The sequence below is a fragment of the Eptesicus fuscus genome, chromosome 16, assembly GCF_027574615.1.
Source record: "Eptesicus fuscus isolate TK198812 chromosome 16, DD_ASM_mEF_20220401, whole genome shotgun sequence".
NCBI classification, from domain to species: Eukaryota; Metazoa; Chordata; class Mammalia; order Chiroptera; family Vespertilionidae; genus Eptesicus; species Eptesicus fuscus.
The window spans coordinates 17,979,187-17,991,299 of NC_072488.1; positions in this window are offsets into that span (position 1 = coordinate 17,979,187).

A 12,113-nucleotide genomic window follows, 5' to 3' on the forward strand; every position below is an offset into this window, starting at 1 on the left:
AAGGCTCCTGCCCCAAGAGAGTAAAAACTAACTCACAAATTACATAACAATAAATGATAACTTTTTCTGAGCATCTGAATAACGCAGTCTATTTTCAAGTAAAGTCAACTCAGGAAGCTGAATTTAGAACAACTAAGGGCCAATAATATTCTTGGCTGGAAAGCTTGCCATACATTAACAATTTTGTGCATGCAATGCTCTCTGGCCAACCTAAATTCATGACCCTTTGAGGAAAGGTATGATGTCTCTACTTTGCTCATAAAGTTCTGGTGCCCACAACAAAGTTGCAGGCAGTGGTCCCCTGCAGAGGTAGCATATGCTCTGTGTGGCTGGGCCTTCAGCACAAGCACAGCTGTTGGCAAGAGGTCTTTACACTCAATCACATCTATTGACAATCTCAACCTGCTAGGTTATGGACTGAATGCTTCTAAAGTTATTTCTGAGTCACTGTAACTTCAGAGTTTTTTGTTTCATGCAAAGATCAGAAATACAAAGATAGATTCATTTAATCAGAGAGAGGTAGAGAATAACTGGTACTTGTAAATTCTTACTTTCTACAGATCAGCAATCATACCTCCCTGCCTTTAAAACAGTACTTATATAATTTTATTTTGTTTCAAAGATATTATTACAGTCCCCCCCCCCTCCCAACCCATTCATGTGGTAGCAAGGGAGCAGAGAAGCCTGTGTGAGCAAATACATTTAGGTTTTACAAAAACTTAAAAAACATGTATATCTAGTAGATACCAGTCTGCATCTCATTTCTTTAAAACATGTTTGCCTAAAACTAGAGGATATTTTCAATCCAGGCTATATGATTCTTAAAATAACATTTTTCTTTTTTTCTTTACTATTTTAAGCATTTTTAAATGTACAGTGCAGTAGGGTTAACTATATGCACATTATTATGCAACAGATATCTAGAGCTTGTTCATATTACAAAACCGAAACTCTATCCATTGGACAACAACTTGCAACCACCATTCTATTTTCTGTCTCTGTGATTTTGACTATTCTCACTGGCTTACTTCACTTAGCATAATGTCCTCCAGGTTCATCCACGTTGTAGAATTTGACAGGATTTCCTTCTTTTTTAAGGCTGAATAATATTCCATTGTATGTATACTAGTATACCACATTTTTTTGTATTCAATATTGATGGGCATTTTGGTTACTTCCACCTGTTGGCTATTGTAAATAATGCTGCAATGAACATAGGTGTGTACATATCTCTTTGAGATTCTGTCTTCAATTCATTAGGGCCATGGTCAGCAAACTGTGGCTCGCGAGCCACATGCGGCTCTTTGGCCCCTTGAGTGTGGCTCTTCCCCCAAATACCACGGCCTGGGTGAGTCTATTTTGAAGAAGTGGCGTTAGAAGAAGTTTAAAAAATTTGGCTCTCAAAGAAATTTCAATCATTGTACTGTTGATATTTGGCTCTGTTGACTAATGAGTTTGCCGACCACTGCATTAGGATATATACCCAGAAGTGGCATTGCTGGATCATATGGTAATTTTATATTTAAACTAGAGGCCCAGTGCACAAATTTGTGCACGGCTGGGGTCCCTTAGCCTAGTCTGCAATTGGGGCCGATCAGGGCCATCTTGCCCAGTCCCAATTGGGGCCAGCCGGCCAGGGGGAGGGACCGCAGGAGGCTGGCCAGTCATGGGAGGTTGGCTGTGGGAGCACACTGACCACCAGGGGGCTGTTCCTATGTTGAACATCTGCCCCCTGGTGGTCAGTGCACATCATAGCTACTGGCCGGTCATCTGGTCGTTTGATCATAATAGTTGCTTAGGCTTTTATATATAGAGATTTTTGAGGAACCTCTATATTGTTTTCCATAGCAGCTGCACCATTTTACATTCCCCTCAAAAGATTCCAATTTCTCCATATCCTTGCCAACACTTGTTATTTACTGTGTTTTTTTATAATTAGAAATAAACTTTATTATCAATTTAATCTGACATTCTAACTTCTTTCCTCTCTGCAGAGGAGGCTGAATTAAAAAGTTGCTTGCAGCAGTGTTTACTGTTTGTTTGGTTTTTTAATCACCATCCTACTGGATGTGAGGTGGTATCTCATTGTGGTTCCTCACTCCCTTTTATAAAAAGAAAAATAAACAAGCAAATAATTCCAAGTAATTTAATTGAACAATTGAATTCTTTGCATACAAGCATCAAACACTATTGTCTCTCTGGCACTAATTTGTTCTTCATCCAATAATATAAAACACTGTTTATATTAAATAAGTAGTCATCATACATAGACCTTCTGATGCAGCCTTCATCCCTAGATATAGAATCAGTATAAATGCGTATGTATATCCACTGACAGACATGTATAAGAATGTTCATAGCAGCTTTATTCATAATAGCCCAAAGCTGAAGACTACCAAAGTCCATCATCAGTACAATGGATAAATCAAGTGCTGTATCTATCATAATAAAAGTAGTGGAATGACCATCCAGACAACCTTCCAGACGACCCTCCGGACAAAGCCTGGGCTGCGAGGGCCAAGGCAGCCGGGGCTGCAAGGGCCTACGCTTGCACTATTTTTGTGTACCAGGCCTCTAGTATCTACATAATAGAATACTAAACAGCAGTGAAAAAAATGAACATGTGAATTTACTTGGACACATTTCACATACATAGTATTGAGTAAAAAAAAACAGATCCAAACAACTACACACATTTTATGAAAAAAAAAAAAAAAAACTATGGAGGAAGAGGGCAGAATGTGATTTTCTTGGTGGAGTATTGACTGGTAGGGTACACAGGGGTTATTTGGGATGTTTTAAATATGCTATATCTTGACCTGGGTACTAGTTACGTAAGTGCATACGTATATAAAAATTCATTAATCTGTATAGTATATTGAAATCTGTACATTTTTCTTTCTATAGGCTATAACTATCAAAAAAGTAAAAGAAAAAATCTTAGAAAAAGGACCCATTTGCATTGATAAGATAGCCCCATTTTTGCTTTTTAAGAGATGCTATCACTACAAAATCAAATAACAGGTATATTTTGGGAATGGTGAGTAGGACCAAAAAAATTCCAAAGTTAGTGTTGAAGTGAACTTCAAAAAATAGCAAAGAAATGGAAGTCAGAGACACAATAATAAACTTCATTCACCCTGCAACCAAGCCACTCTCCGGCAGTAAATTAGAAAAATACGGTAATTTGGAGGGTATTCATAGTTCTCTAATTTACATGGTGTCCTCAGCACTTGAATGTGTTAACTTTTAAATGCTTAAATTCATCACTCAGTTGTCATTCACAATTAATTGGGAATCCACTGTGAGCTTAGCTTTGCTTATGTGCAGTTGTTGCCTTGCACAGTTAGGCATAGTTAACTTTTGATTGTGTCATCCCTTATTGCAACAAAGCAATCCCATGATGTAAGCAGAGGATTGAAAATCAAGCCATCGCTGAAAGATTAGTGTTCTACATAACTCAGCTCTAAATAGAGTTCCATCAGCTCTTCAATATTAAAGGAAGCACTGCCTCATGAGGTCATCCTAACTTATAGCCAGGACTCTTTATTAGTAATAACAACATGGCAATGTCTGGATTTTGAGATATAAAAATAAACCCTGAAATAAATCCTAGTTTAATTAGCCTGTGTTTTCCATTGAAAGAGGCCTTGGCAACTTCAGTAGCAATATCTATTCTGGGATAGACAATTAGGTGGTACTGGATCCCTCCAGGATTAGAAATATATACAATTAAAGACAAATGCTCTTCTTAAGTGCTGAGCCGAATGAAAACAGTTACATTTCCTATCACCACCCAGTCTACCCACGGTCATCTCTCACCTGCACAACTGTAATAACATCCCACCCAGTGTCTCTGCTTCAACCCTTACCCTTAGGCAACTGTCTACACAGCAACTGGAGTGGTCCTTTTAAAACCAAAGTCAGATCAGAACACTGATTTGCTCAAAATGCTCCACAGGCTCTCTATCTACTCAACATAAAATCCAAAGTCCTTACGGTGCATCACAAGGCTCTACGTTATCTGGCTTCATTCGCCCTTTGACCTTCTTTATAACATCCTCCCCTTGCACTCTCTCCACTCCAGACAGCTGGCCCCTTCCTGACCACTCCCGACAGAAAGGCTTTGTACTTTTCCCCAGATACTGGCATAGCTTGGACCCTGATTGCATTCTTGACTTAGTTCAACTCTCACTTCATTTTAGAGATTCATGAATACTCCAAGATAGCACCCCCCCGCCCCGCCCCTTCAAACAACATCTATTCCCTAAACTGCATGCTTTATTTTTCTTCATAGCACTTGTCAGCACCCATCATGTTATAAATGAATGTGCTTATTTGGTTGTCCATGTTTCTCCTCTAGAATGTGAGCTCCCCCTGCTGGGAGAGTATGGGTTTTATTTGTTCACGGCTGCATTCCCACAATCCAGTGTAGTGCCTGGTATACATGATAGGTATTCAACACACACTCTTTGACTAATTGCATAATGAATGACTTAATGCTTCAGAGAGAAATCAATATGTAGGTATTTTTAAGTTAGGAATTAGAAAATAATTTCTCAGCTGTTTTTTTCTGAGCTATTAGGGTATTTTCAGCATTCTTCTAACAAAGTTATGTGTAGATGAATTTATGTTTATAACATTTAAAAAGGCACTGAGATATATCGGCAACTTTCATTCTGGTGACATAACAGAGAGCATAAAGCTTATGATACTGACTGTATCATAATTCTGGTCACCAAAATCAAACCTATCTAGCAGCAAACCTATCTATATCCGCATTATAAAGCTGTAGCCATTGCTCAGGTGTAGCAAGATGTCCCTTGCAGTCCCTTGAGATATACCATCTGGCGCAGGATACTGTAACTTCTACTCCCTCACTGTTCAAGAGAAATAAACAGATACACATTACCATTCCTTAAGCTATGGGATGTGTACCACATGCAGCCCAGCAGCCTGTTTTTGTACAGTCTGAAAGCTAACAATGATTTTAAGGGTTAAACAAACAAAAAAGTATGCAACAGAGACCATATGTGGCCCACAAAATATCTGTTACCGGGTCCTTCCCAGGAAAACAGTGCTGACCCTATTCTATAAAGTCAGGTTGATGGACATGAATTTGGGAGCAGGAAAGGGGCTAAAAGATGAACACCTGGGACATAGATGGTGCTGAAATACCTGGTTTGGCTTTCTCAATCAGTCCACATTACAGCGGCAATGAGTTTCCTGACACACGATGGAGTGAATAAATTTTTGCAAAGACTGGAGGAAATGATGCCGGCAAGAAAAGTATAGCCCTCCCTACACAAACTTTGGATCTTGAGTTTCAGCAGAGGGAAAAATCCATATAGAACTAATTTTAAAAAACTAATTTAAGGAAAAACATAAATGAAAAGAATTAGCTCAGCGGTATTGGGGCCAAGTGCCTCTTTGAGGCATGGACTCCAAGATGTCCACCAATAATTATTCTCCTTGTATTTTAACAATGGAACTACTGAATCTGAGCTTGGGATAAGGCTGTCCAACTAAAGACTATGTTTCCTACCCCTCCCCCCCCCCCATGAAGAGGTACGGCCATGTTCAAGTGCACGCCTGTTCATGTGACTGACCTCTGAGTTGACCATAAAATGAAATAGCCTGTGTTTCCCTTTGCGCCTCCTTCCTCCCATTAGCTCGGAAATGGAAGATGCAAGTTGGCATTGCAATCACCCTACAACCTTGAACTGCTTAGCTCAGTAACTTTTTAAAGAGCAAAATAAGCCCCTGTATTGTTTAAGCCACTTCAGGTAAGTGTGACAAGATCACAGACAATGGTAGGGCTATCTCAGGCAGTCTGAACTTCAAAGAGGAGAACAAAACATTGTATAGAAGCAACAGACAGAGGAGTTTGATAGCCACTCCAGGAAAAGTCTAGTTTGAATTAATAAATTGGCCTTAATCTTTGAAAAGTACTAGCATTTCAGCTTTGAAACCCCTGAAAAAAAAAATAACCCCAGCTCTCTTTCTACCCATTAAATTAGCTCTAATTGGCAAATGCATGTGATATTCTTTGAGCAACAGTTCCATTGTGCTCTGGTGGGAATGTAACAGACAATGATGGAAAGGCTGGAACCACAGGCCAGTCCTGTCCCAGAATGTTAATGCAGCAACGAGCATTTCTTCAATGGCTGTTATTTCCCAGGCATTGTGCCAGGGATGCAGTAATGACTAATGCACCGTCCTGCCCTCCAGGAGGCCACATTCCATAGGGGAGATAGCTGGCAGGCCTATTGCAACTATGACAGCACCCAGAGACCACCATAAAAATGACACATAACCTTTCAAGGCCATAGGGACAAGACCTTGAAGAATTTGCCATCTGAAGAGGCTGCCCTGACAGGCAAAGCGCCGTCTTTCCCTGGGTGTAGCTAAGCAGAAGCCAAATGGCTTTGTTTCTGGGATACTTTAGATCCCTCAGGATGCAAGTCTAGGTTGAGTGTCCTCTGAAATCCCTTGTGTTCTCTACATGCCATACTTCCGTAAGACCAGGAAGGTCTGAGAGTCAGAAAAGGCTTACGGGAGGAGTGAGACTTAGAGGTGTTTGCACTGTCTCTCAGTATATATTTTCATTTGTTCTCTCCGCCTACCTGAATGGACCATGTATTTCTACAAATGCGTTCACCAGTGGGGTAGGTGATTTTACCAATAGGCCAAGATGAATAGAGGAAGATGCCATCAGAGTACGTGTCCCCTCTCTGAGGTAATACATAGAAATGAAACGTGATTTACACAGCACATTCATTTCCCCTTTCTTTTCAAAATTGCTCTCTTATGCAAGAGCTATTTCATCCAAAAAGAAACAAAAACATCAGTAAGAAAAATACATTCTTACCTATATTTATTAATAATAAAAAGGTAAAAGAACAATTATAAAGGAATATAGAACCAATTATAAAGGAATATAGAACCAATTATAAAGGAATATAGAACCAATACATTAATCATTCCATCTACATACACAATACCAAACAACCAGACTGCTGTTTTCACCAAATTACCTGAAATGGCAGTTTATTTGTATAGCATACTCCCTCAGTCTAAATTGGTACACTGCATTATATTTGAAAAGACTCAAAGTAGATGGAACTTTAGGGCCTTTGGAATATTTAAAAATAATCTAATAGCTGAAATAATTCTTTCCATATTCACAAAAGCAATGCCTAAAATAGAATCTGTAATCTAGCACACCACTTGCATATTTTAAAATTTCTCTATGCTTGTTCACATCCCCAAAGAATTCAGGCCCAATTGATACCATTCAACAGGAGAGTGTGGCACTTCTGAAGTGAGATTATACTATTATATACCCAGCAATTTGGTGAGGACATGTTACCTTCGCTTAAGAATAATACATATTACATAATTCATTTATGAGAAACTAAAGCATTGCCTTAGGTTATCATTTGTATCAAGGTTCCCTTTCTGCCCATTGAAAGGGCAAGATACAAAACTCAATAGCGCCCCATTGTGGAACTCTGGGACAACTGACAGCTAATAAGGGTCGCATTATTTTTCTTTCTGATTTGCTTTGTTTTGTTTTAAGGTTTTCTCTTTAAAAGAGAAACTTTCTCTAGTTTAGCTATAACAAAATTCTTTAGGAATTGACAAAAGCAAAGGATAGATCATTTCCATGAGTGTATTAATATATGCATGTTATAGATAAATTTATATTCCTTTTTAAAAATATATATTTTATTGATTTTTTTACAGAGAGGAAGGGAGAGGGATAGAGAGTTAGAAACATCAATGAGAGAGAAACATCGATCAGCTGCCTCCTGCACACTCCCTACTGGGGATGTGCCCGCAACCAAGGTACATGCCCTTGACCGGAATCGAACCTGGGACCCCTGAGTCCGCAGACCGACGCTCTATCCACTGAGCCAAACCGGTCAGGGCTAAATTTATATTTCTTAAAAACAAAATACCATCCATATATATATATATATGTATATATATATATATATATATATATATATATATGTGTGTGTGTGTGTGTATATATATATATATACTAACTCAGATGCTGTGACTATTCTAACAACTAAAGAGAAAATAAAAGATACTTGTTCAAAATGCTGTCTTATTTTTCCACTTGCTGTCTTCAAGGTAAGGATATTTAAATCATAAAAAGAACATTAGCAACATCATAGAATTCTCTTATCCTAAAGGTAAGAGGCAAAAATGGGCATAAAATATAATGGCACTCTATTTGCAAGCTTCATCTCATAATTAAATAAATTAAATTTTATGAGAGCTGTGTATATCATCCACACACTTATCTTTTTCTTTCTATTATGGAATGTATATTGTGCAGGTCTAAAAGCGAGCAGAGCCTGGGGCCTGGGCTTGAAAACCGTGCCTGTTCCTTCAAGCCCCACTGGCAGAAAGCACCTCACTGCCGTGTGGTCCATCTGCTTGTTGCATGATTCCAATTAACATTTTCTTCTGCATATTAAAGCTAGAACTTCTTCCTTGTCAAGTCCCCTTTCCCCCCATGATCCCAATATTTGGGGACAGCCCTTACGCTTTCCTGAGTGTTCTGCTTTTTAGGTGAATTTTTCTCATGATTTTAAATACTCTTCATGCAACACTGTTTCTCTGCTTCTCACTCCGCTGGTGGCGAACCGGAGGACTGCACCTCCAAACTTAAACTAAGACATAAATGTAAAATTCTCTGAAAGAACCAAAACAAGAATACCCAGTGGGGTGCGTTTCTAAAGCAATGAACACATCTTCAAAAAACTTGAGTTCCCATTAAAGAGGTACAAGTCAGCAGAAACCTGGAGGAAAAAAATCCAAAAGTGGTGGTAGTCTCATCACATCAGTAAGAAGAACATACATTTTTGCCCAAGTCCTGAAAGCAATGTCCCGGACTCCTTTAAAAGAAGAAATAACGAGGGTTAAAGCAGGAGGTGCTAAGACACCTGAAGAATGTGCAACATGTGTCAGCACTAAGGAGAAACGGAAAGCACAGGCTGAGAGGATGCTGCAAAGCAAAGAATGACTGATACACTGACGGGCATTTACCAAACGGAAGTGCCATGCCATTAATCAAAGAGATGACAACAACTCAAAGGCGCTGATAAACAATAGGAGTATCTCCAACTACAAATAATGAAGTAATCACAAAACGCCAACAACGAAGGAAATATAAGCAGGGAATTTAAAAAACAAAACAAAAACCATTTTCTGATCTGAAGGATAATTTCAGCATGTTATTATTCGGTAAATAAAAAAGAGCCCATTCATTTCGACTCAGAAACCATCCGCACTAACATATACTTGTCACGATTTTACACTTTAACCAAGGCAACATTTCAAGACTGCCAGGAAGAAACAAGAAGAAACACCTAGAGATGAAAGTGATAAGAATAAATATGGGTCTTTTATCCAGGCTTTTTAAAAAAATAAAGAATCTTATAGAAAAAAATCTAGGAAGGGGAGAAACAGACCTGGAGTTGTGGGTTATGTGCTCATCTTCCTTGAACGTGGTCTGCTGCTGACCTGGGCAGTCAGCGTTGCAAGCCTGTGTCCCAGAGCAGACCACTCTCCTGATCAGCCCAGGAGTGCTTTCCTCGGAAGTCTGGGAGCCAGAGGACGGGAGGACCCGTGGCGCCCAGAGAGGACTGGAGGGAAGATACTTCAGGGCAGTTTTCCGAGCGGAATTATGTGGGAGATACAATCATACGTCATGGCAAGCAGACTGCAGTGCCGAGACGGACGTGACAGTTTTCGGGTGGAAGGAAACTGCACACTGACAGCCTAGGAGGGTGTGACAGCTACCTGCACTCTCGCTGCCAGCCCGGGGCAGCTTTAGTTCTTGGGTTACTGTTTTCCCCAAAGTGCAAGGTAAGGATATTTAAATCATAAAAAGAACATGTTTTAAAAATTCTTGGACCCTTTATGTAATACCTGGTTCTCCATTAGAGCCAGGGGCCACTATGTCACCAAAATCTCCCTTTCACCAGAAAAAGAGCAGCAAGGTCAAAGTCACCAAGCAGAGATGGGACATGTTTCACGAGTTCAAAAGTGTCCAGGGTGACATGTTATGTTTTCGACATGGTGGGATGCCCTGGGGTTTCTAAGACTGAATTAGGGGTTGAACTAATTGGCCAAAGGGGTGAGAGTGAGGAGTAAACAGCGACCTCGATTCCGTAGCTACTGGGAAGCTGGAGAAAGGCCGTCCTTACCAACCTATTCTGAAAGACGCTAACATTCAGCTGGCACGACAGCTAAATAGATCAGTTTCCTTTTTGTTTTTCAGTAAGCTCTCCCACAGCCCTCTCTTCTATCTTTATGATTTTATGCATGTGCTTTAATATTTTTCTATTTCTTTTCCCCGTTTTCCCCTCAAGAGCCGACTGTTAACCACGAAGCATAATGATAAGAAACATATATTTGTTCAAGATAGCGTAAGAAGCAGTTTACATTTTTGCTTCGCTTTGCCCAAATGGGAACTTTTCTTCCTTTTAAGGTGTTTCCAACTACAAAATTAGGGAAAGAGGGCGGGCAGGCCACCCACGGAGAATCTGAACTCTGGTTGGCTTGAGTTCACTTTTAAATTTAGAGCCAGAAATCCTGAAACTAAAACAAACTGCAATGCATTTGGCTACGTGTGGCAGGAAATGAGCTTTCCAATGCTGAAATCATAAAATAATTTATCATCAGAAATCCTCTTTAATGATAAGTAATAGCTTTTTCAACTCATAAATTTTACTTTTTTTTTTTTTGTCTCAAGACAGATCTTAATTTGCTAACTGGGCAGGATGGCCATTGTTGAGGTAAAGGGGAAGGGACCACACGCCACGTGTCCCACCTGGCCTGACACTGGCATCAGAAGCCTGATGTTCGGGGTTAGGGACCGTCACGTGCAGGATCAAGGTTACTGGCAGATAGAGAAGGGAAAACCATGGGAACCTAGGAGGAGAGTAAAGTGAGACAGGAGCCTAGGACTGAGCCCTGGGAACACCAACAAACAGAGGAGAAGCAAAGCGGGACCAGCCAGCCAGGGCACGGAGGAGGAGTCGGTGTGGAGGGGTGAGTCGGAGAGGCTGCTTCGGCACGTAAAGGCTGTGACCTGCCCTTGGATATCACATCCCTGTGAGCCCGTTTGCCAAGTCCACTAACTTTACAATTCCACCTACATCTGAGAATTCCAAAAGGACATTCTCATACTGTTGCTGTTAATGAAAGAGAGCGAGAACTCTACAAATTGTTTTTTTAAATCCTCAAAAATGTCGCACACAAAACATGGCATTAACTTCAGTAGCAGAACAACATGTTGACTGCTACCTGATCAAATCAGTGAGAGACAGCCCCTCACTTCCTAAAAAGAAGGACTTCTATTCTGGCTTCTTAGATTTAGTATGTGGCAACGGAGCCCTTTGATACCTACATTTAATGATCACGCCTTCGGTGACTACGAGAATTTCATGATCAAAATGGATGGTGTCTGGGCGAAAGGCACTTTGCACACTGAAGTTTTAAAGCAGATTCTACAAACCAGTTATTTACTGAGACCCTTGAGCTATTAGTGTCAGAGTGAAATAGAGTGGTCAGCAATTGTCTAGTGAATTTTTAATAAGTTAAACCATTCCCAGAAAATAAAAATTTCTATTCTTTTTAATGGTAGCTTTCCTTTTAAATTTTTCCAGGACAGTCTGATATTGAATAACCCCCGTCATTACATATGCTCAGACAAAATATCCACATTATTTATGATTTTGTACGCTATTAACAGGAACATCAAAAACATTATATTTCTATCACTAAACATGTATTTATTTAACAAACATTTATCAATGCCTGCCTGTATTCCAGGCTCTGTACCAGGCCCTGAGGACAGAGCAAGGAGTGAGGAGCTCCTGGATTCAAGTTCACAGATATTCACAAATAATTCTAGCCAGTGACACATCCCTTGAATTCCCTTTAAGGTCCCATGGAAAGTGGAGAAGATAGATGTGTAGAGAAGAATGAGCAGGAGTGTGCTAGATGGAGCCTTGGAGGAAGGGCATTCCTGGCTGAAGAGCTGCATCTGCAAAGACAGGAAGGAGTCACCTCACACAGAACAAACG